General features: G+C 39.0%; 1 protein-coding gene across 12 annotated transcripts in view; it reads left to right on the forward strand.

The window, feature by feature from the left end:
- The first annotated feature begins 1,113 nt into the window (after positions 1-1,113).
- The window catches only part of LINGO2 (leucine rich repeat and Ig domain containing 2), a 1,289,481-nt gene continuing 1,264,171 nt past the window's right edge, over positions 1,114-26,423 (forward strand). For 5 of the 12 annotated variants that reach the window (XM_084979863.1, XM_021064187.2, XM_021064192.2 and 2 more), the window contains exon 1: positions 1,114-1,798. The gene's annotated coding sequence lies outside the window, so the exon portion shown is untranslated. Of the gene's footprint in view, positions 1,799-1,845; positions 2,245-2,513; positions 2,670-26,423 lie in introns of those variants that run through there. The other 7 variants (XM_084979855.1, XM_021064188.2, XM_084979858.1 and 4 more) reach the window with 3 other exon arrangements.

Genomic DNA, 26,423 nt, shown 5'->3' on the forward strand with positions numbered 1-26,423 from the left:
CACTCACAGCAGTCCTCTGGCCAGTACTTGGGAAGGCAGAGAACGGCTCCGCTGATATAACGACCTTGCCCTGCATAAACGCGAACCAGGGTTAAAAAAAAGAAAGTTTACTTTGGGTGACCAACTCCAGCAACCCAGTCCAGGTGAGAAAAAACTCCCGCGAGGAAGCTACTTCCTGGGAAGCCGCTAACGAGCGGGGGGCTCTTCTGACAGCCACATCTCTCTGGCGCGGGGCTCTCCACCTCAGCGCACCCAGGGATCTCTCCTGGCTGTTTAGGGAAGAAAAGAAGTTAGGACAGCAGCTAGCCAGAGACCTGCACAGCAACTCCCGGTGTGAAACCTTGGAAATGGCTGCTAAAGGGGCGGGGTCTCCAGCCTCCTAATCCCTCCCCTTTCTCCAGCTGAGCCTTTCACCTGCTACCGTCCAGTTTACAATATAAGCGTATACCCTGAATTAGCCCAGGTTCAAATTCTAGGCGTCATGAATCCATACGCAGTTCCTTCCAAAAAGATCTATGAGAGCTTCACGAGCTTCTGGGGGAAATATTACGTGAAGGAATGGGCAGGAAAGGGGCGACTAGAAGGGGTTGGTTCCAGGAAACAATGCCTAGTCTCCTCTATTCGAAGGACCTCGGGGATCCCTACGGCTCCCTTGCTTGCAGCTGCAGCCACTTCCGAGCTTCGCTTTAGAAGGGACTGAGGTGGCCCAGGAGGGTGGAGATGGGTACAAGGTTTATCTTTAGTCCGGCAACCTCAATCAGGGTGCAGGAAGAGTACCTGACCTCTTGAAAACCAAAAGCCAAAAAACCAAAAACCAGGGAGCTGAGATACCAGAAAGGGCAGGGGCCCAGGAGGTGGCCGAAGGACTTGAAGGTTTGCAGGGAGGAACTGTCTGCCTGCAGGCACTCTGTGAACTAGTAAGGAGTGATTGAGTCTTGGCTTTGGCATCCTTGAAAATACCTGTCCACCTAGCATTCTCTAGACTTCTCTCTCGCTAGTGGCCTGGGGCCACGGGCGCGGGGCCAGGCGTGCGTCCGTGGCTGCGCGCGCGCGCGCGCGGGGTTGTGTGTGTGTGTGTGTGTGCGCGTGTGTGTGCGCGCAGCCCGCGCGCCCAGCCCGGCCGCCGGGACCCAGCCGCCAGCCGCCCGCCTGCTGTCCCTCCTATTCGCAGCCGCCTCCTCAAAACCTCTTTACCCAGCGCTCGCCGCCCGCTGCCCGCCGCCCGCCGTCCGCCCAGCCCCTCAAGGCAGCTGCAGCCTCCCCTCAAAGTTTCCTCAGAGCTGACACCTTCGCAAAGGGCTGCCCTGGGAGATGGGTTTCTGATGCTGTGCCTTGGAGTGGCTCTTCTCATAGCACCCTCCGCCGTGTCCCCACCTAATCCAGAGACTTCATTTTCCAATTTAAAAGGAGAAAAGGAGGCGGCGAGGGGGTTATCAAAAGAGAATTGGCCACAACTGTGAATCTTCGCTTCTTCCCTGCTTGATGCCAGGGAATAATTGACTGACGAGCCTGTGGGGTTAAAGAAGAAAATTAAACAGAAACCCAAGTTGACTGAGGAGGGGCTGGAAGGCTTCCGGATGCTGGGGAGGTTGTCCCCATCTTCATTTCCACAGGCATGAAGATTTGGGGGTGCCTTCCGTGCGAGGGCTTTTAAACCGCCACCCCCCTCCTGATCCCTCTGGAAGGAAAAGCCGGTCGAGCCAAGGCGGGGAAATCAAGGAAAAGCTTGTGGTCTTGTGTGCGTCGCATCTTTGGCTTTGGATTTAAGGACACGAAAGACAACTGACCGCGTCTCAAGGTAAGAGGCAGCAAAACCGCTGCCTGAATTGCCAGGAAGAATAACTTAAAATAGATGTTAGGGCTGGGGTGGGGGTTGGGGTGGGTCAAGCCAAGTTGGAATGATACCTCCCGGCGTCGCCACGCGATTGCACAGCCCGCGCAAATAGCTCAGGGCGGGCAAGTCAGGGAGTCGCCCGTGCCTCCGGTGCCCAGGTGGGAGGCAGCAAGGCGAAGGGAGTGTCTTGACCTTACACTTTGCAGAAGGCATTGGAAATAGAAATCTCGCTGGGTGGTCTATACAGACTGATTTACTGTGTGTGTGTGTGTGTGCGCGTACGTATGTGTTTCCGGAGGGTCCCCCCACCATTGGCACCGGAGACCCACACCCTCCTGCCATAGAGCGCTGGGGGTACCGGCGAACGCCGCTAGGACGAGGTGGCAGGTGAGCCTGGCGCAGGTGGACAGGTGAGGGCGGCGGCTGCACCAGCCAGCAAATTGGGGGGCACGCGAAGCCCAGTTGCCGCCAGGCAGGCTCCCCGCTGCCGGCGTCGGAGCCGAGGCGCCGCGGGGCTGCTGCGGTTTCCTTCGCCTCCGCTAGAGGCTCCCAGCGGGCGGCGCGGAGCTGGTGGGTGTGGGGGCGCCGCGGGGGGGGGGGGTGTTGAGCGCGCGAATCGAGCGTGCCCGCGGGGTGGCAGAGCGGGCGCGGCCGGGGGAGGCGAGCCGGGCAGGGGCGGGAGACTGGAGCCGGAGTCCCCGGCGCGCCTCCTGGCTGCGCGCAGAGCTGCGGTGACGCGGGTCCGAATCCGGGCTGAGCTCCGGAAAGCTGTGCCCTGAGCCCGAGCCACTTGGGGAGACGATCCTGGCCCGTGCCCTGAGTGCAGTCCCAGGAGGTAAGGCCCTCTTTCTCCACTCTCCTTTCGCCCCCAGGTTCTCCGTAAATTCTCAGCAGGATACCAAAGGTGGGAGGAAGTGAAGGATGAGGGTCTGTAGGGGTCTGCAGGTGCCTTTCAGTCTTCTTCGTGGAGATCCGCGGAAGGTGTATTCAAACTAACATACCTTCCTAGTGTGCCCGCCTCCCCTAAATATCTGACTGCTTTAAGGGAAGTTTTCTGCAGAGACTGCCAGGTGGCTGGTCTTTGGGCCGGGCTGCTCAGAGGTGTGCAAGAGGACCCGCCGGGCTCTCCCAGCCGCAGCGGACTGGGGTGCGCGCCTCGAGGTGTGGGGTGTGGTGGAGAGAAGAGTACCACACCCTCTTTTCCTCCCTTTTCATTTTCACCTGATCAAGTCTCACCATCTAGCAGTTTACTGATTTCTTTTCCCAAGGGATTGGTTCTGAGGACAGAGACAAGCTGCTGCTAGACTTGGAGAGAGAGGAAGAGGGAAGGTTGAGGAGGAAGTAGGGGCCAGAACATTAGGGGAGGAAGGAGGGTGAAGTTAAGCCTGTGCTTATGGGGTGGGAGGAGGGTGTGCGGGGGAAATGGCCTTGAAGTTCAGATGATTTGATGAAGTCAGATTCATTTCACATTTCCCACTATCTTTGATATAATTATTGTTCAAACCACCAACAGAAATCATTTCTACTAGCTACTGTCTTTCTTGGGCATGATGGGCACTGAATATGTTTGATGATTGTTTCTAAGCCAAAAAAAAAAAAAAAAAAAAAAGGAATGGGTATTGTGTGTGCTTGGCATGATCACACCATGTCTTTCAGGCACCTGGCAATGTATGTATTTTTCAATGTGCTGTTTTGTGTTTGTGCATACCATATGTGGTCATTTTACATTCAGCAATGCAATTTCAGAGTCCTCTAAAGGTGGCTCTTAACAAACCTGACTTATGATATTAAGCCACCTCCAGAATATACTGACGGAAGACAAAAATAGGATGGGGCATGGAATATTTTAGGAATACTGACTAAAAGCAGAGATCCAGCATTTGTGAAACACTGAACCACATACTGAAAGAAAAAAAATTTTTTTTTTTTCAAAAATGAGAAGCAGTGGTTAACATTTTAAAAGAAGGAGATGTTCTTTAGTGTACTGTCATCATCATCCAGTGGTGTGCCTTACTTCCAGCACAGTTAGAGTGTGAAACAGGAAAAATGAAGCACTTCTTGCTGAAAATTGTGAGCTACTGTCAGGTATTTTATCTTAAGAATTTAAATGAAATGGGTTGCCTATTGATGATAACTGACGTAGTTTGGTTGTCATTTACGTGTAGGGCATCTATTGTTTTTATGAAGGTAAAGAGGTAAGTCAGTATAATATAGGAAGTGTAATGTAGTGGAAGTGGAACAGGCCAGTTTACTTAGGTTTTTTCATTCCAGAAAAACACATAGCGTGATCTCAAGGAAGATTTATATAAAGTTTTTTCATTCGTGTGTTATATGGGTAGAGTTCTGTGTAGAAGGCAAGAATAAATATCTTGCTGATAATCTCTAAAAAGGATGGTTTATGTTCTTAAAATAACTGTTTTTGAAATTTTATTATGCAACAAAATAATAGTTACTCATCTAACTATAGTTATGTGCATGTTCAGACACAAATTAATTATTTGTTGAATTGCATTAACAAAGACAAATTCATAATAAGGGCTCCATTTTCTTTCTGAAAGATACCTCTGAAACCAGAGGGTGATCTGCTAGCACTAAGAATCTGTTTATATGATGCACAGAAGGCACTGTTTCTTGACAATTAATTGAATCTCAAATTCAGTTTTAGGACTCTGTCTCTAAAAATTTCTCTCTCTCTCATAAATGTGATTTTAAAAGAGACCAAACATTGAAATATTTCAGGCATGCTGTGGATCTGAAAACTGTTCGAGTCCTCTGAAACTTGATGTCAAGAATAAGAAGTGATAGGATGTTGTCACAAATTAATTGGCTTGATGCTTCAATTAAAAACTGATTATTATCTGGGTCTGGTTGTCATTATGGTTGATTTCATTTGGTCTCTAGATATTCTGTGAAAGGACTCTAGGTGGAAATGTTTTCCTGTAGTACAAGGAGAGGAGGTCACTATATGCAAAAAGGCTTGTCAGTTACTGATCCTCCAATTTGGTTGCATTTTATCTAGAAAGCAGGATGCTTCATTGAAAAAAATTAAATTTTCTGTATTTTCATGAATATTTCCCTATTTTTCAGAGTTGTCAACTTCTGGGTGCTCCATTTACAATTTTGATGAGGAAATATGTCACCAAGCCCCTTCCCTTTGTGATATAGGAGCTCTTTTGGTGTTAAGAACTTTAAGAACTATTTAATCATGAAAGATTGTATTTCCTGGAAGAAAAATCAAGGAACTTAAAAATATGTCTGATATGAAAATGAAAGAGTAAGAGAGACAGGTTAAGTAACATACAAAAGGTTTACTCATCTAACTTCCTGTATCTCTATGACTTCTTTCAGCAACCATTTTAAAAAGATATTTTTTAAAAAATCTTTTTCTGTTATTCCCCCTCTTCCCCCTCCTTCCTTTCTTCCTTTTCTCTCTCCTTCCCTCCTTGCTTTCATTATTTAATTTTCTCTTTCTTTTGGTTAAAATATTTCTTTAGAAAGAAATTCATACCACTTTATAGTTATTTTATAATTATCGGCCCATACTTTATTTTTTAATGGAAAGTAGTCTTCATATGTTGATTGTTGCATTTATTTAAAATCTGTTTTCACAGAAGAAACTTAGTAGAATGTGGAGTTGATTTCTTTAGGGAATACACATCAACAGTTGATCATTATCTCATGTTTGGTTACCTCTTGTATCTGGTTGCAACTCCACTGACTTCTGTTTCTGGGAAGCATTCAAGCATGGAGAGTAGTCACTGGAGATGGATGGACTTCCTTGAAACATGGTGCATTTGTGCTTTGAGTGACATGTGTCCATGTGGTTAATACTCTTTCCGTGTGCAAAATGGCCAGCATAATCAAGTCTGAAATGTTCACATTGAGCAAAGAGTTGAGCCACACTTGTCTGGGTATACCTGCTCAGAAATTACTAATCCATTTTAGGAAATGGCTACATTGTTCTTAAATGTCCTCAGAGACAAATTCTAGTGTCTAAAAATCTCCTAAGAGAAACTAATTCAGTACCACCAGGAGGCAGCATGAATAAGTAGAAATACTGGATTTGTTACCAGAAGGCTTGAATTCTACTTCTCTCTCTTAGGACTTCTCTCTCTAAGGCTCAGTGATGAATTCAGTGAAATGGGGAAATTCAATATCCACCTACTCTCTTGTGTTTAAAAATTTGACTGCACCTGGATTTAAGCTTTGAAAAAAGAGAAAAAACTTTCAAGTACCAAGTAGATGTCAAGCATTGTAACACTTGATCTGGAGGTAAATGAAAGAGTATATTTAAAGAATACTGGTAGGACTGCCAGAGTGAAGCATGGATTTTAATATAGCTTTGATGAAAAGATTTTTTTTTTTCCTGGAGCTCATATTAACAAGTGTTCTGTTAATATGTGTATCGGTGAGATGGTTTTCTCAAAATTATCATTAACATGGCACAGATTGTGTGTGGCTTACTGTGTTGGACATAAAAGTCTATCTAGGAGTTCCCTGGTGGCTTAGTGGGTTAAGGATCTCGTGTTGTCACTGATGTGGTGCAGATTTGATCTCTGGCCTGGGAACTTCCGCATGTCATGGGTGTGGCCAAGAAAAAAATCTATCTGGGCATTTGAGTTGTTTTTAAAGAGTTGTGATGATAAAAGAAGAGGAAAAAGGAAAGAAGAGTAAAATAGTTTTGAATAGTAAAATTTAAGTGGAGTCCCTGTTTTGTTTTTTTGAGCATTCTATATTTTTAAGTTTTTCTTCTTGTACATACCTAATATGATACAAGTAGCAATTGCCACTGATTTATTAAGTCAGTTACCCACTTTCTATGTACTCAACTGTTAGGTTATTTACCCAATTACTTTGAACACTTTAAAAATATTTAGTTTGTAAAATGTTAATTCAGTTGTTTAATTTGTGAAGCTGGACACAAAATTAATACAGTATCTTAATTTATACAATGGAATTTACCCAGGAATGCTGGTAGTCCATGCGTCCTATTTTATTTTAGTGATTTAAATGCTAATTATTTATAAGTTATTTTTATCATGTAAATTAGTAAGGAAGTAGATTGTAGATATAAAGACTCATTGATTTGTATAAAATTTTTAAATGCCCATTAAAATAATTATATTCCTTTTTGATAAATTATGAGGCCTGCTAGGATTTGAAACTATAATACATTTTGTTACTTTTCTAAATGTATTTACTAGTTAATCTTAAGAACAGTGTATCTTTCCTAGTTTTAAGGATAGGTCAAATATCATTTCCTTCCTTTGAATATTAGTGTTATTGTCAATATAAACTATGAATGTATTTCTCTAATAATGTTAGACTAAATGCAATCCTAGGAAACTAGACTTGGAGACAAATTATGTTTTTGCAGATATAATAGAACATAACATCTAATTGTCTATAAAAAGAGAATTATTGTTTTTACCAAAGCATAAACCGAATTTTAGTGTAACAGAAATGAAGGCAAAAGTTTCTAAGATTCCAAGCACATTTCAGTTTCTAGGTGTAGCACTAGAGAGTTTTTGAAATGGATTCTAAATTGGACTGCCTAAGAGGATTTTGTGTCTTCATACAATCTCATTCTATTATAATGTAACTATGGTTAGCTGCAAGATATCTATCTAGTAGCCAGCATGACGGGAAGTAATTAGCATAAAATCTGTATTGCTCCTGGTGTACCAGGAGAGCCAACAACAGTGCCTTGAGATAAATGTTGATTTTGAAATGTTGGGCTTCATTTGTCAAAGGGAGAGAGCCTTTATCTTCTTAACTGTTTTTCACTAGGCTTTTCTATAATAATACATATATTTTACATGTATGATTTAATCATATTTATATACACATATTTTATTATATATTAAATGTATACATGTCTATATATGTATACTTTATATTTGCTATAATTTTCTATACATATTCTATACTATCTGTCTATAGCTATAAATAAAGACTACTAAGAGCAGTCCTTAGTCTGTGTGAAGGTATGTCCTTATTTTTTACCCTTTGGTTAAGTTTAAGATTATGGATTACAGATGACTTCTCTTTATGATTTGCCATCAGTCGTATTTGTAGGTAAACACTACAGCCATGGCTTTAGTCTTGTTGGTTCAATTCTATATGAATTAACACTCAAATATTTACTGATGTTAAAATGATTTTTGGTATAATAGTCAGGATATAATAATGTATGTGACTAGGTCCTTGTTCTTAAGAATCTTGCAATCTTGTTTAAAAGAGAAGGTAAAAGTGGTGGTAAGCTAACAACAAAAGGAAGAGTCTGTCAACTGATTCAGAAATTCTTGTTAAATATCTGTTTTTCACCAGACTACAAAATAACAATGCAAGAGTTGTGTCACAGGGCACCTCAGAATAGGGAGAAGTGAGAGTGGCCTGGAAAGAATTTATAAAAGAAGAGTAAATTGGTCTGAGTGGAATATAAATAAGCAGTGAACATATAACCTCAGTAATAATCAAAGCAGTGCGACTTACGACAACTGTGAGGTAGTCTTGCTGGTGAGTTGGGACAGAGATAAAGCACTGATAGATTTCATTTTGGCTGGTGGTAGAGGAGGGAAATAGAGACCCGTGCATGTAACTAGAGACATTGTGAACTGGTTTTCCAACTTGGAGTGAAATTTAAATAATTATTCAATTATCTATTCTATTATAAATGTTCATAATAATTGGCTTTGAAGTTCCTCTTCTAGGACGTCATCCTCGGAAATGCTGTCATGAATCTGCAAAGATATACACACACAAGAAGAAATATATAACCTGAATGGTTTCAAATCTTTAAAAGAAATTGTATTTATGGTTAAAATCTTTCTGTACCAAATCGACTGGTGAATGGATAAACAAAAGGAAGTGTATCCATACCATTGATTGTATTCAGCAATAAAAAAAGGAATAAACTACTGATACATGATACAACAGAGATAAAACCTCAAAAATAGTATGTTGAATGAAAGAAGCCAGGCACTAAAGGCCTTATATATGCTTCTATTTATTAAAAAAAAAAATTCTAGAAAATCAAATCTACAGAATTCAAAACTAGATTGGTGTTTTCCTGGCTCTATGAGTGGTGATGGTGAGTGTCTGCCAGTGGAAACAATGGGCCGTTTGGGGTGATGCAACTGTTCCATAATTGGATTGTGGTGATGGTTGCATAAATCTGTAAATTTACTAAAAGTCATTGCATTTTTCACATAAAATGAGTACCTTTAATGGTATGTAAATTATATCTCAATACAGCTAGTAAAAAGATAGCCGAAATGCAAAACAAAACAATACCCTCACATCTTTCAACCAAGTAAACCTCAATCCCAGGTGACCCCACTAATAAAATCATCTGAACATTTTAGGATGAAGTACGGCCATTTCTACGCAGTCTTTTCCAGGAAAGTGTGAAAGTAGAAACTTCCACACTTTCCCAACCTATGGTACGAGACCAGCATTACACTGATACCAATATCATGAAAAGACATTATCAAATAAGAAAAGTATAGACCAATACACTTCATGAACATTAATATAAACAATATTAGTGAAACTTTAGCAAATACAAATCAGTTTATGACCATGCTGGGTTCATCCTAGAAAGGCAATGCTGGTCTAACATTAGAAAATTAGTCAATATGGTATACCCTATATTAATGGTGATAAAAAAAGAAACAAACAAAATTATGATCATCTCAGTGTATATCACACAAAATTTTTGACAAAATCCAACACTTAATCTTGATAAAATCTCCTGTTTTATCAAATAATCTAGGAATATAAGGGATCTTCAACTTGACAGAGAACACTGCAATAAGTCTATGGCTGATATGATACTTAATGGTGAAAGACCAAGTACTTTTCTACTTATCTTGGAAACAAGGCAAGAATGTCTGCTCTCATTTCTACTCAGCATTCTAACAGAAACTCTAGGCAGTGAAGTAAGGCAAGAGAAAGACTCCAAAAGGGAGACAGATTGTTAAGGAAAAAGCAAAACTGTTTAAATGCATATTTATTGGAAAATTAAAGGAACATCCAAATATCCCATAGGAGTACAGTTAAATATGCTGGAATACTCACACAATGAGTATTCACTTAGTAAGAAGGTAGATGGGAGTGTTACAGTTCTTTAAATATCATGGTAAGATCTCTAAGATACATTGGTCAAGGAGAAAATATGGTTGTAGAACAATACTTAGTCTGTGGTACATTGATTAATTCCTTCAAGAGGTACTTTTTGTATACCTCCTTTATTTTAAGCACTGGAGTAGACCCTGGGTAATAATATTGCCTGTAGGAAGGGGCCAGATGTAATCTTGCCTTTGAGAGCCTTGCAGGGTAATATGGGAAAAAACTTAAAAGAGAAAGAAACTAAATATATAATGAGAATTTGTGTTATATGTGTTTAAGAATCCAAGTAGAATGTCGCAAATTTAACCATGATGGTTGGGAGAAAGAAAAATTTCTCCAAGAGGTGTCTGATGCCTAGTGAGCACTACTCAGTAAAGACATTCTTTTTTAACAATAGACGAGTCCATACCATTCTTCTTTCCTTCACCTTATTTCCCTTCGTATTCAGTAACTCATCTATCCATTGTCCAAGGAATGTGCTGTACTTTCATTGTCACAGTAATTTCCCCTGTATCGCTACGTTCTTTCCCTTTTAGAGTAATTTCCTTGCCATCAACATTTGTTGAGCACCTGCTGTGAACAAAGGCATCATCCAAAGTGTTAGGAAGTCGCCTTTGCTTAAGGTACATTCTTATTTATTTATTTAATCTAATTGAAGCCCTTTTCTTCTTAGGTGATTTAAATTTTTTTCATTTTTTTTCCTGATTGCAAAAGTGAAACATTCATATCATAAAAACATTGAATGTTGCAGAAATATTTAATGGACAATGTGAAAGAGCTTCCTGGGGCTCCATTTCACCAAAAGTTGTGACTAATTAGGAAACTGCCTTGCATGTGAATCTATAGTTGCAGAACCAAGGAAACTGAGGATCTGTGGAGATGGAGGAATTGCCTGTAAGGAGGGAAAACTGCATATTATTTAGGATTTTGGAGAGGATGGACACTCACAGTGCCCTAGTGATTGAAGGGTCAATTGAACTTTGTACAGTATTGTACATCTGATGATCTTAAAATCTTCAGCAGAGTCACACAAGTCTTAGGAACTTGAATGTGATTGTATTCCTGGTAGAGGCTGATGACAGAGCTTACTTTTGTGTCAGAGATGGGACAGCAATGCCAATAAGCTACTTTATGTGGATAAGAGGGTACTAGCAGGTCTATGCATCACAAATGCTTCTTCCCTGGGCTGTTTCGTGAGTGGCTTTAACAATCTAGTACATTTACTCATGTCTCCGGAATATGCCTCCCAACATATCCCATCTAAGTGGTTGTTTAATGTATCTTTAAGCATTGGAGCATGTAGCAGATTATCTTGTGTCTGTTAACATGGCTTTAATTGATATTTTTCATAAAAGCTCATTCTATCTAACTAAATTACATTGATGGTATTGCGTCACCTTTTTATTTTTCCTTTAAGAAATTTTTCTGTCTATCTTTCTTTCTTTCTAGTGGCCCTACCCATGTCATATGGAGCTTCCTTGGCCAGGGTCTGAATCTGAACTGCAGCTGCAACCTATGCCACTGAACTGCAGCTGCAACCTATGCCACTGCTGCAACCTATGCCACTGCTGCAACCTAAGCAATGCCAGATCTTTTAACCCACTTCCCTAAGCCAGGTATTGAACCTACTGGTCAGAGCCACTGTGCCACAGCAGGAACTCCTTAAACAACTTTTTTAAAGAACTTTTTCTTTGGAGGAGGGCACACTTGCAGCACATGGCAGTTCCTGGACTAGAGATTGAATCAGATCTGCAGCTGCCGACCTATGCTGCAACAACAGCAATGAAGGATCAGAGACTCATCTGTGATCTATCTCATAGCTCACAGCAAAGCCAGATCTTTAACCCACTGAGAGAGGCAAGGGATTGAACCCACATCCTCATGAATACTAGTAAGGTTCATAAACCACCTAAGCTACAATGGGAACTCCCAGGAGCTTTTTAATTGAGCTTACTGGAGAGCATTCTAGAATATATACGTATATGTTAGTGATTTATTTTTGTAGATGCCAAAATTAGGAAGGAAGCACTTGTGGTTGGTTTAATATTCAGGAGTATCATAGGGTACTCTCTACACTTTCAGTGAAATATAGTATATCCTTGGCAGATAAACTATATAAAATCACCAAAAAAGAAGTATTCTGTCTGTCTTTCTACTTGAAAACATGCATGAACAAGATTGATGACATCAATGTGAAATATGAAATGAAATAAATTCTGTGTGTAATTTGTAGGTGCTTATGTAGCCTAGAAAAATAATTAGGTCTGTTTGACTATTGAGAAGAGGTAGAATGACTGTCCTATTGGGTACAGAGCCTCTGCTCCTGTTTTTGCATCTATAGGAGCACCTACTGTGGACTTTGTAGAGGGATCCAAGATACAAAGATGAAAGCATTACCATCTGGCTCAGGAAAGAAGGTTCAATGATGATGTTAGTGTAAAGTTCAAGGGAGGATGTGCAGTTTGATTCAATAGAAATTAGTGATATAAAATGACAGCTTTAGACTATGGATGATAATCAGATGTTTTGTCACTAGTAAGAAAACCTTGGAAAATTTGTTTGCATTTTTTTGGGGGGGTGTCATCATCCATCATTCCATTTAGCTCTCCTTGTGGGAGAAGAAAGAATATCTAGATATCAAATGTACTAATCACTTTATAAGAGTAAAGTGCTAATGAACTTAATAATTCATACTAAGTTTTGAGAGGTTGGAAGCAATATTTAAAAGTGAAATAATGTAGTGCTTAGTGACAAAACTATTCCATTTTTTACATCGGTGTATGTCTTTGCACACTGCAAACCTTTTAATTGAACTAGACTTTTTCCAGATTACCTGGACCAATTGCTAGTGCTCCTTTAAAACTAGCCTGGTATCTTATTCTCAATAAATCATTCCAGAAGCCCTGGACAAAATGTAACCCCTCAAAATATTACAAACTTCTGTTATTATGTGTATTTACAAAATATATTATTACTTCCATTCACTGGCCAATGTATCTTTCCAAATCATGTGGTCCTTGAGGGTTAAAATTATATTTATCATTGTTTTAAAACAAATCTAAAAAATAAGAATAATCTAGAATCAGTCCTAGTAAAATATAAGAATCAGTTCTTATTAATATTTTTGTAATGAATTGGAAGGTAACTCTTAGAATAATAAAAGTTTTAATATATTCTGTTGTGAAGGAAATAGCATGGAATGATTCAAAGTTTAAAATATTTGGTTTCAAATCCTGACTCTGCCATTGACTGCTAATTATTGTATCTTGAGCAATCTCTTAGTCTCATGAAATGTTAGTCTCCTGAGGTAAAATAGATATAATAACATTTCTGTCCTGCATGTCTTACATGGAGTTTATGATAATAGAATAGATAATGGGTGAAAATAAAGTTGTATACTCAGTACCTATACAGCTAAAGTGATTTTCTGTATTAAAAGCTTATTTAAAATCCACTGATAGGAGTTGCCGTTGTGGTGCAGCAGAAACGAATCTAACTGGTAACCATGAGGTTGCGGGTTTGTTCCGTGGCCTTGCTCGGTGGGTTAAGACTCAGGCATTGCTGTGAGCTGTAGTGTAGGTTGCAGATGTTGCTCTAACCCTGCATTGCTGTGGCTGTGGTATAGGCCAGCAGCTGTAGCTCTGATTCAACCCCTACCCTAGGAACCTCTGTATGCCATGGGTGTGGCCCTAGAAAGCCAAAAAAAAAAAAAAAAAAATCCACTGATAAAATAATCTCAAATGTAATCGTGTGTATCACTTTTATATAAAAATGCAAGTTTTGTACAGAAAAGCAAAAAATGAAATAACCAATGTGAAATTCATTTGTTTCTCTTGGATTTTTAATGTCCTTTTATGGTATAATTTCCTCAGATTTTCACATCAAATTACTTTTATTTTACAGCTTATGAAACAAGAGTAACAATGCAGAAGAGATCATTGCAGTTTAAAATCAGGTTTTAGATGGAGCAGTTGATGACTTGCACATAGTCATTTAGGTTTAGACTGCAGATTGTTTTGTTTTGTTTTGTTTGTCTCTTTAGGGCTGCACCCATGGCATATGGAAGTTCCCAGGCTAGGGGTTGAATCGAATCAAAGCTATAGCTGCCAGCCTATGGCACAGCTACAGCAACTCAGGATTCAGGCTGCATCTGCAACCTACACCATAGCTCATGGCAATGCTAGATCTTTAACCCACTGAGTGAGGCCAGGGATCGAAGTCACATCCTCATGGAATCTAGTAGGGTTCATTACTGTTGAGCCACTTGGAAACTCCTACACTGCAGATTGTTGAACTACTCATTTGATTCTGAATAAGCACCAATTTACACTTTCTCTTTAAATTATTGCCAGTTTGTATAAAACAATCAGTACTTTACTTTTTTATTTTGAATATTTGACCTCTTCATACACTTGTATTCCGTTTTCTCCTGTTTTCTTACTTGACACTTTCTAGATCACTGACAGAAATTCAAAGAGCGAATAGTTACTGATTTAATGGTAGTCTGCTTCTGGGAGATCCACTATTAACATGTTCTGATAGTCTAAGGGGTTATCAGTCTCAGCCTGAATCTAGTTTGTTGGAAATATATTATGTTTTTCGTCCCTGCTCAGCCTTCCTATTTGGCCAATGTTACAGAGTCTAATCAGATTTTCTGCCATTCATTTTACTGTGATGGAGCATTTTCCTAGGTGTTTTTGACTTAAGTCAGATTCTCACAGCATTTTTATCTTTAATTTTGGTTTCATGTATCAAGGAAAAACTCCAGGGTACTTTAGCTAGATCTCTAAACTTTTTTTCCTCCCATTTCTGTAATAGCTTTTTATCTTAATGCTTCAAGAATCTCTTGGATATGTATGATATTTTTCCTCTTATTTTCAAAAAGAATTTGGATAGTTTTGTTTTTATTTAAGTTCACTCTGCAGGCTCTTTTTTTTTCACTTGGCTTCATTCTGACTACCATTCACTGAAGCTGCGTGTACCCAGTACAAACATTTTTTTTTTTCTTCAAAAGTGTGTTTCTTATTTAAGCAGGGGGTTGTCCCCTTTGTCACTACTACACTCAATTCAAACCTGCTTGGTGGGGCTAATTCTTCTCTTGCTTATAAATAAAATCTCAGATAGGTTTCATACCTTACTTACTGTTAGAAGGTAAAACGTTCTGCGACTACTTCTAATCATGTGAATAGTCTCATTTCTATTATTTTCCATTCATTTAATAAGAATTGCTGAATTCACTTAGTAATAAGGTTTTACCCTACATTAATCTGGGCACCTTTACCCCGGTCCCTTGTCATAGGGAATTAAATGGGCGTTGTTCAGCCTCTCCTACGTTTCTTTAAATTGACTCCCATGCTTTTTGCCCTGTTCAAGGAGGATGCCTCTGGCTCCTCTAGGGTTGAGCCTCAGGAAAGTAGAAGAGGTAAAGATGAGGTCTGATTTGATTGACATGAATGTAAACTTAAGTAACCTTCTTTCTCTCTGGACTGGGTGGATGCTTCGTTTTACCTTAGGATGCTATGGTAGACACTGAGGTTACTCATCAAAGATTTCTCTGCCTTCTGAGCACATGATAGGATTGCATTCTCTATTGTTCTGTGATTGGGTGAGGCCATATGACCAATTGTGACCAAGAAGTCCTGAGCAGAAAGGGCAGATATAATGATAGTCTGAGCTGATGTGAGAGTCTCCAGAGGTCTTTCTTTTCCTTCTGATACTGCAGTCACCTAATTTAGAGATGGTGGCTGTTCCATTAGCCTGCATCATTGGAATTTCAGTGAGAAGAGCCATCCTCTGCCCACCCCTGACACACAGCAACCATGTTGCATGAACAAGAAACTAATCTTTGTGGTTTTAAGCTACTAAAATTACAGGGTTGTTACCACAGCATAACTTAACCTATCTAAATGGAAAGATATGTGGCTTCTCAGAGGTGCCTACTGAGACTCTTTGGCTACATTTACTATGATACCAGAAATGAATTTTCTCCTGGCTTGATATATACTGTTTCTCTGCTCATTCCTGGAAATCTGGAAATCCATTCCCTCTGTTGAGACTACTTCATCCTAGAAATTATCATACTAATTTAAGTTAGACAGCGAAGACAAACATCCTATGATATCACTTACATGTGGAATCTAAAAAAAAGGATACAAATAAACTTATTTACAGAACAGAAACAGACTCACATACTTTGAAAAACTTATTGTTACCAAAGGGGACAGGTGGAGGGAGGGATGGATTGGGGGTTTGGGATCAGCATATGCACAATGTAGTATATGGAATGATTGGCCATTGGGGACCTGCTGTGTAGCACAGGGGAACTATACCCAATATTCTCTTATAATCTATGTGGAGAAAGAATCTGAAAGAGAATGAATGTGTGTATATGTATGACTGAATCACTTTGTTGTACAGCAGAAATTATTACAACTTTGTAAATCAACTCTACCTCAAGAAAACTTTTAAAAGTGAAACAAAATAATTCATGCAAAAAGAGACTGCTTCATCCCTCTTTGCATTATTCTTGGATAGGCTTTTACATTTCTTTGAGCAAGCTCTGGTCTTCTGGATACATTTAAACAGTCTTGCCTCTCCCAGAAAAGTGTAGCCAGCACCTTGCCCTGTCACTTCAGCACTGTAGCTTTTCACTTTTAATTCAGTCTATGAATGACTAAAGACTAAAACTAAATGACACACAAAAAAACTAAATGACAGAAAATATGCTCTGATAAGCCTCTGGAACACACCCTACAACAATGGTTTCTGAATAGCAGGTTCTAAGATTTACATCAGACATTAACTATTGTGTCCATCAAGGGTCAGTGCATACATTTCAAACTTTTGAAATTCTTTCCTTAAAACTTCCTCAAGCTTTGAGGTATGGATGGTGATGGGATTTATAGAAAATGAACAACTCAACTTTTTTTGTTTGTTTGTTTACCTAGTTTCCAACCTTTTTGACCCCTTAAACTTCTGTAGACTTTGGCTAACAAAACTTATTTTTGAAAGTGTCCTTTGCAGCCTAGCACTTCCATTAAAAATATGAGGGTATTTGTCAATTTTTCTTTGCTTCTTGGCTTTTAGGTCTTATCTGAAACACACACAGAAAATGTCTTATGTAAGGTTTGGTTCTAAGACCATTGCTGTAAGGCATATTCCAGAAGGTTATTAAAGCACAGTGTACATCATTCAGTATTTTTTAATTTTTTTCTTTTTGCTTTTTAGGGCCGCATCTATGGCATATGTAAGTTCCCAGGCTAGGAGCTGAATCCGAGCTGTAGCTGCCGGCTTGCATCACAGCCACAGCAACTGGGGATCCAAACCAAAGTCTGTGACCTATATCACAGCCCATGGCAATGAAAGATCCTTAACCCACTGAGCAAGGCCAGGGATCGAACCCACATCCTTATGGATACTAATCAGATTTGTTTCCTCTGAGCCACAACGGGAACTCCGTTTCAGTATTTTTTAAGCCATTTATAAATTGAATTAAAAATACATTTTCCTACAACTTCAGAGTCATGCATTCTCTGAAGGAATTCAAAATGATTGTCAGAAGCTATGGCCAGTTATTATTATTATTTTTTGGTTAAAATCAGTATGATGCTATGCATAAATAGTGTAAATTCATTCACTCTCATTAAAGCTATTCGGTGTTTCTGCAAGTGTTGCTACATGGAATGTACTGAAGTTAGGTTAAGCGAAATGTCTTTATTCTTGCCATTTTAGGAAGACTTATACTAAAACTGATGTTGTCGATTGCTGTACATTTATTACAAAAGTGGCTCAGCTAAAAAAAAGCAGTTAGTGAATCAGTCTTTTAAACTCATTACTTAGAAGTAGTGTGAAACTTTTTGGGGTTTGAGGATAGAAAGACAAACTCTATAAACGCATAGTGCACATAATACATTAATAACATTATTCAGTCTTCACTAGAAAATTTTAAACTTAATGAAACCGTGAAAGGAGATGCTGCATCTTGTTACCTGAAATGGAACATTAAATTATTTTAGTTTGCAAACAAACATCAACTTATTTTAGTAAGCAACCATTCTAATGTGTAAGTATCATTATAACTGTATTATTATTTTATATATTACTATCATCATCTTTATTGTCTGATTCACAGTCCTTCATATGACAAGTATGTCATCACTTTTTAAAGAGCTAAGCCAAATTGAGGAACAGAAGTAGAAATTTCCATACAAAATATTTTTGGACTGTTACTTCCTGTCTTTGAGGAAGAAACAATTAACAGTTAATGGATTTGAGCAGTTTAAGAAAGTAACATTTTCATACTCTTGTTCATACTGGGTTATAATATGGGTGATAATTATACAATTTTAAGTGACTATTTTCCTAAGAATGCTAGCGCTTTAAGCTATATATTTCTGAGCACTAGATGTTTCTTTGCAGTGTTTGTAGAATGTGACATACTCCTATGTACAGATGATTTAATGTTAGAACTGGATACTGCCGCTATCTGGTGGCCTTGGAAAATTCCATTACCTCAGTCTATAGCCTAAGCTTTTGGGGGCATCCTTTAAAACAGCTTTAAGTGAGGTTAGATGGACATAGAGGCCAGAAAAACAAAACAAACCAACCAACCAAACAAACAACAACAAAAAAACAAGGAAGGTGGGTATTTGGTTGTTTGTATTGCCAGTTGCACAATTGCATCTGAAATATGCCTCCAGCTCCTGGTAGTGGGTAGAGAATGAGTTATCTAACCTGGAATAATAATGAGCAAGTATGAGGAAGGTTACACTCTGATACTGGCATTTGGTACGAACACATCTATTAGTCCTCAGATATTTTCTATTACTTGTGACATCTTCTCTCAGAGTTCTCCTTGCCCTAACTCAGAAAACTAGACTTTTGTTTTCTGCTCTCTCGAAAATTGTGCACATACTGTACGTTAGTCCTGTTATTGTATACACTTTCATAGCCTTTGTATTTTTTTTTCTTTTTGTCTTTTTAGGGCCGCTCCTGTGGCTTATGGAAGTTCCCAGACGGGGGGTCAAATCGGAGCTATTGTTGCTGGCCCACACCAACTTAGGATCCAAGCTATGTCTTCCACCTACACCACAGTTCACGGTAACACCCAGATCTTTAACCCCCAAGCAAGGGCAGGGATTGAACCTGCATCCTCATGGGTGCTAGTCAGATTTGTTTCCACTGAACCATGATGGGAACTCCGATATTGTTTTTTAATTAGTTAACTTGGGTTAATCTTTTATCTCAAATTAGATCATAGGCTTCTTGAGGACAAAAGCATTATAGATTTCCTTTGCATGTCTGAGTGCTAGCATACTTCTTCTGTGTTTAATCTTTAACACCTGAGGAAGGCTTTCTATAAACATCATGGTAGAATTTAGGAGACACTTCCATCACAACAGCAAGATGCTAAGAGGAAAACATGACTTTTAATTTGTTAGTTTTAGCATCTCCTTCTACCTTCAAAAAGCCTCAACTTTCATAGGTTAAAAATAATGAATGGATATATTAAATATAATGGATAAGATGGTGATATTAAGATGAATGATAGGAATATTTTTTAGTCTGTCATTAAAATATTTCATGATAGGAGTTCCTGTTGGGGCACAGTGAAAATGAATCTGACTAGTATCCATGAGGATGTGGATTCGATCCCTGGCCTTGCTCAGTTGATCGGGGATCTGGTGTTACCATGAGCTGTGGTATAGGTCACAGACTTGGCATGGATCTGGTGTGTCTGTGGTTGTTTCTGTGACTGGCAGCTATAGCTCTGATTCAACCCCTAGCCTGGGAACTTCCATATGCCGTAGGTGCAACCCTAAAAAGCAAAAAATAAAATAAAAAATTTCATGATATTGTAGATACCTCATTATACATAAGAAATGTAAAAGGGAGTTGCTACTCAGTCAAAAGCATATATTCTAGAAATTAGGGAAGGGCAATAGAAAATCAAATCTTTTATGAAAATTGGGAGTTTTATAGGTAGAGAGCACATGTAATTGAGTGCCCAACAACATTTTCCTGGTTGGAAAGAGTTTGTTACAAGATGTTCTGGGAAGGTCTCAAGGAGCTAATATAATTTGATAACCTAAGCAATTTTGGGGAGGTGTTATGACCATGAAAGAAAAACTAAATTGAACCATAATATATCCTAAAAGTATAAAGTATCAAACACTTTCCTTGCCTTTTTAAAATAAATTTTCTTATCTAAACTGGAGAACATAGAAATGATTTCTGTGGTTTTTGTTTTCTAAATTCTTCCAAGGATGTTGGATAGTTAGAATATTGGGTGTTGGATAACATGCTAGATGCAGAGAAGTTAGCTTATTACATATAATGATTCCTTAGGGCATTAGAGTTTATCTGAGTCTAAATTACTATTGAATTAAGCATATCTATAGCATCAGAAGATGCTCACTTTATGTTTCATGGGAGAGGGCTGCAAAGAAATGAATGTTCTCTTGAATATTTGCCAGCTCCAACTGAAGCTTGACATATTTATTACCATACAGAATATCCAAATCAGGTTTAGCTGTTTTGATAGTAAATGAAATTTAATATGAACAAAGTAGTTTTTTCATTTTAAATTTTATAAATCTTTGTCTTGCTATTAATTCAAAATCTCCTAGATATTAAAAAAGATTAATAATTAATTAAATGATTCTGCTGTTATTTTCCAGGTTGTTTTCTTTTAATAAGGTAAATGTTTATTTGTGTTCTTTCTCTTAACCTCCTAAGTTATTCAAGCCTGGTGTGATTGCCACAGAGCTGCTTTGGTGATAGTCACGTTAATGTGGGCATAGATCTGAAAATACATTCATTTTTCTTTGACTGAGTCCAAATATAATCACTCAATAAATGAAAACTCTGAATGTGTTAAAAAATTATATATGTGCTGGAACAGTTGGACATCCAATGTCAAAATATGAACCTTGAACTAAACACTTTATATACAAATTAACTGAAAATAGACCATTGAGTTAAATGTAAAACATAAAACATAAAACTATATTCCTTTTCAAGGAAACTATAGGCAAAATCTTCAGACTTATGGTGGAGCAAAGAGTTTTTTTGACTGAACACCAAAGTATGATCAATAAAAAAGAAAAGTTGATCATTGGACTCATCAATATTAAAATATTTTGCTTTGAAAAAACCCATGTGGAGAAAATGAAAATGCACATTACAAACTTGGCAAAAATATTTACAAGCTGTATATCTGACCAAGGACTCATATCTAGAACGTATAAAGAACTCTCAAAACTCAACAGTAAAAACACAAACACTCCAATTAGAAAATGAGCAAAAGATATGAAGAGATATTCCACCAAGTATGTACAGATGGCAGAAACACCTATGAAAAGATGTTTAACATCATTTGCTGTTAGGGATGTGAATATTAAAAACTCAATGAGATGTTGGTACCCAACCATCACACTAGATAAAATAACATGAAATTCTGGTGAGGAGCCAGAGAACTTGGATCACTTATACTTGCTGGTGGGAATGTAAAATATTTCAGACACTTTGGAAGATGGTTTGGCATTTTCTTGTAAAAATCAGCATGTCTTTAATATACCTCCCCAAAATTGCATTTTTATCCATTTATCACAGAGAAATGAAAACATATATTCACGCAAAACCAGTACACAAATAGTAATCACAGATTTATCCACGATAGCCCCAAACTAGAAAATTATCAGATATTCTTCAGGAGGTGACTAGTTAAACAATTCAGTAATAAAAAAAGGTTGTCTATTGATATACGTAACAGTTTATCTAAATCTCCAGGGAACTATGGTGAAAAATAAAACCCACTGACTCCAAAATGTTACATACTGTATAGCTTCATTTGTAGAATATTTTGAAATGAAAAAAATATAAAATTGGAAACAAATCAGTGACTGCCAGTTTTGGAGGGTGGAAGTGGAGGTGAGTATGGTTATGAAACGCAACACAAGGATGCCTTGCGGTGTTGGAGCTGTTCTGTATGTGATTGTAGTGGTGGATGCATGAACTTACTTATGGTATAAAATTGTATAGAACAGTTTTACATACACTCACAAATAAGTACAAGTAAATGTTAGCCGTGGAGGAGTTCCCGTCGTGGCTCAGTGGAAACGAATCTGACTAGGAACCATGAGGTTGCGGGTTTGATCCCTGGCCTTGCTCAGTGGGTTAAGGATCCGGCATTGCCGTGAGCTGTGGAGTGGGTCACAGACATGGCTCGGATCCCCCGTTGTTGCGGCCGTGGTGTAGGCCAGTGGCTACCGCTCCAATTCGACCCCTAGCCTGGGAACCTCCATATGCTGAGGGAGCGGCCCAAGAAATGGGAAAAAGACAAAAAAAAAAAAAAAAGAAAAAAAATGTTAGCAGTGGAGTGTTTCAGCATCAATATCCTGGTAATGATAATGTAAAACTCTCATTTTGTAAGACGTTACCGTGGAAGAAATCTGGGTAAAGGTGATGCAGAATTGCCCAGGAGAGATTGAAGTTTCTGAGGGGATAGCTGCGTTCTAGTCTTCTGTGTTGTAAAACCACTCAGGGACCTCTAGCAAATTTGGTGTGGAAATGTTGGTGTTGGGACTATCTGACTTTCTTTCTTTGGAATTCAGAGAATGTGGAGACTGTTGCCTGATCTTTGCATGCAAAAGTCAAAAACCAAAGTCTGGCTGAAGTTATCTGAAATAACAGTGCAAAGAGAAAGCTACACCGAAAGTAGGTTGCACTCCCTCCACTGAGGATGGAGAGGAAGTCCAGGTTCTGGTGGACTACAGAGGGCATTGGGTCCCTAAGATGAGTCAGCGCCAGGTGAGAGGCTCTAGAATAAGGCCTTCATGCAGTGGACCCTGGCAGTGGGGGTGGAGCCCCTCTTCAAACAAAGGTGTGGGGTCATGGCCAGTAGTAGTGAGCACTACAGGAGAAGGTTCTCAGCTAACTCGGGTGCATTGTGGAAGAACGAGAACCTCAGAGTCCCTTGGACGCTTACCTTGAAAAAAAGAGCCAATATGGGGCATCTCTTAGGCCATTATTCGGTGCGACTTTCAGTGTGACCATTGCAGCCTTGCCTTTTTATTCATCTGCCAAGCTCTCCAACTTAGGAGAGGCTAGAGACAGCACAGTGCACGGCAAGGGAATAGTGGAAAAATAAGGTGGAGAAAGTAACCAAGATGTGACCCCTGCCTCTCATTTCCCTCCCACTCCCCAGCCCCGTGCAGATTTCCAAGCCTGAGACAGGCATGATCTGGGGGTAGGAAGCAGGTTTAAGCAAAGTTAAAAAATGGGGTTTCTTACCTAAAAATTGGACTGTTTATTCATATCTTAGACTAACCAGAAAGCTTTGAGATTGGCCTGAGATATTTTCCAAGGACAGAAAATAGAGATAAAATAGATTTTGAAAGACAAGACAGAATAATGTCGTTTCCTTCTTTACACTCCACTGAATCTAGCCTGTTCAATAAACTGCTATGCATGCGTAAATAGAGATATGCATTTTTATAGTATCATTGTCTTGATACAAAAAGACTGGAAGTTTGCATTATAAAATATTAATGACATTTATGTCTACGAGATGTTATTTCAGCTATTTTGTTTTTAATCTTTTGTATATTTTCTAAATTTTCTATGAGAACATTTTACCTTTGTAGTTAGAAAAGTATTGTTTTAGGACTTCCCCTCACAGCTCAGCAGAAACAAATCTGACTAGTATCCATGAGGATGCAGGTTTGATCCCTGGCCTTGCTCAGTGGGCTAAGCATCTGGCGTTGCCATGAGCTGTGGTGTAGGTCACAGACAGGGCTTGAATCTGGTGTTGCTGTGGCTGTGGTGCAGGCTGGCGGCTACAGCTCCAATTCAACCCCCAACCTTGGAACCTCCATATGCTGTGGGTATGACTCTAAAACAAAACAAAACAAAAAAACAAAAGAGTGTTATTTTAAAATAATGTTGAAAGAATTTGGGCACCAATTACAGGGGAATGTAACAGGGACCTACATCTTGTACTTTTTAAGTGTTTGGTTTTTGGGCTAATCAGCCAGACTTCCTGGATTTGAGCAATCTATGGGAATAGTAGCAAAGAGTAATTTTTTTTCATCCATAATTGATGGCTTATGTAGATGATGGTTAATGACTTTTTTCAGTCCCATAATTCCTTTGTATTTTCCCAAATCATCATTTATTCATTTTTCTTATTGTTCCAGTGTTATTTTGGATATTGAGATTATAAAAGTAACTAAGGGTCTCTCTCCTCAAGCATCTCAGGCCAACAGGTGAGGCAAAGAGGACTACAGATGTGTGGTCAGTGCTGCCAGAGAACCATGTCCAAGGTGTCACGGAGTTACAGAAGAGTAGTATCTAATCCAAGACGGGGAACACAGGAAAGTTTATTGTGAAGAGGGGATCTCTGAGCTGAGATTTGAAAATCAACTAGCTAGGCAGAAAAGTGAAGGAACAGAGGGGTGCCAGGCGGTGTGAACACAGGAGGAGGACCATGAAGACTGGAGAGGCCATGGTACCTTCTGGTTCACACTGAGTGTGAGGGGACTGAGTGAGAATGACAGAGATGGGTCAGAGTAGAAGACCCTTCAAGGCCAGCAGGCAAACAGGCAGTAGGCAAATGAACTAGACTCTGAGAATGCAGAGTCTGGAGGAAATACCAATTCGGAGGTGATCAGAATGGTCCAGGTGGACAAGTTAAAGTCCTAAACAGAAGTGGTAAAGGGACAAGAGAGAGGACTGTTGGTATATGTGGATGTAAAGAATATGGGGAAAGGAAGAGTCTGGCAACCCCAACTTATATCTTGTATAAAAAGTTTAGTCTGTATTAACACATAGAGTGCCTTGTGGGAATGGCTAAAGGACACTCCCTCTTGACAGGTAAATGACCATTCCTGGGAAGAAATGACAAAGAGATATAACCTTCCTCTGAGATTCTCTAGAACATGTCAACCCTGCAGCTGGGCACATAGTTTGGCAAGCACGGCATGGACTGGATTTCAGTCCTCACTCATCCTGGCAGCTCCTATCCTTTGCGAAGTGAACAAATCATAGAACTAGAGGCCAGCTAGAAGGAGTTTCTTAAAGCTCGTTATCTTTTCTGGGTTTGTATCAAAGGAGTCCTGGGAGGTACGGAAAATCAAAGGAACATCACATAGAAATGTTTTACCCCTGCTTCGCTGAATTTAGACATTAACAGTGTGTTGTTGCTGTAGCATTGAGAGAAGACATTTATGAGCTGTTACATTCACCAGCAGGTTGTTCTCCCTCCCAGCAATTTGAGAAAAAAAATATGTTAATAATATCTTCATTAGAAAAATATTGTTATTCTTGTATAAAAAGATCAGCTGTTTTTTCTATATTATTTCTACTACATTTGGGACCAACATTACTTCTGTAGAAAAAAGAAAAAAGCGAAGAATACAAGTGCAGTTGTTTACCTTTCAAAATGCTTCTTTTTGCAGAATACTTTTTGAGCAATACAAAATGTATCTTACAAGCTGTGTTCAAATTTCCCTTCATAGATTAGCAGGTCAACAGGGTTTTTAGAGACTATCCAACCACCCCTAAAACCATTTATGTATTAAGCAGCTGCAAATAGGATAGGGTATCTCATTCAAGTCATTAAACTGAAACTCCATAGCAGAGTTCATATTATTAATAAATTTGGCAATCTTAATGGAAATGCTGCTAGTGCAGTATATAACATTGATCTTAGGATTGCGAAGAGGTTGGAGAGTACAAGTAATTTCATCACAAATAGTGTATTGGTAATTAATTCAAGAAAAGTGATCAGTTTCCTACCCAACACCACAGAGTCTTTCACATTCATGTTCTTTTTACTTTAGAGGGAGAATCAAATCAGCTGGAAATAGTACCATAATCCTGAACTTAAAGATGAACTCAGTAGTAAGAATGTTTGGAAAAGTCTGCATAAAACATGTGATAGCATTCATAAGAAAGATTTACAGTGCAATTGTAAGTTAACATTGTTATATACTGCTGTTATTTAATCTTATTAATTTCTACATCCCTGGAACTTAGGCACACTATCTGACACCTAGTAAGTGCTTTAAAAATGTTAAGGTACTCATTAGTGGAACAGTCATTATAATTGTATTAACCTACTGGTTTCTGGGTCTTGCCTTCTTGACTATGGCATTAGCAACACAGAGAAATTAGGCAGTGAAGCATCCCCAGAATGCATTATTTATATTTTTAGCAGTTTAAACAGTTTTAAGACTCTGTAGATGATCTGCTAGATGGAAAACAGAGTTATAATGATAATTTGCACTGGATCAACAAAACTAAGTTGAAAATGAGCAGGAATGGTTATTTAAAATCATTGCCACCTGAGGTCCCATCATGACTCAGTGGTTAATGAACCCAACTAGCATTCATGGTGATGCGGGTTCGATCCTTCGTCTTGCTCAGTGGGTTAGGATCCAGCATTGCCATGAGC

This window comes from Sus scrofa, chromosome 10, assembly GCF_054392235.1.
Source record: "Sus scrofa isolate SSC_HxYL_T2T_F1_AM1 chromosome 10, Sscrofa_HxYL_maternal_Yorkshire_Landrace_v2.0, whole genome shotgun sequence".
In the NCBI taxonomy this organism is placed as follows: Eukaryota; Metazoa; Chordata; class Mammalia; order Artiodactyla; family Suidae; genus Sus; species Sus scrofa.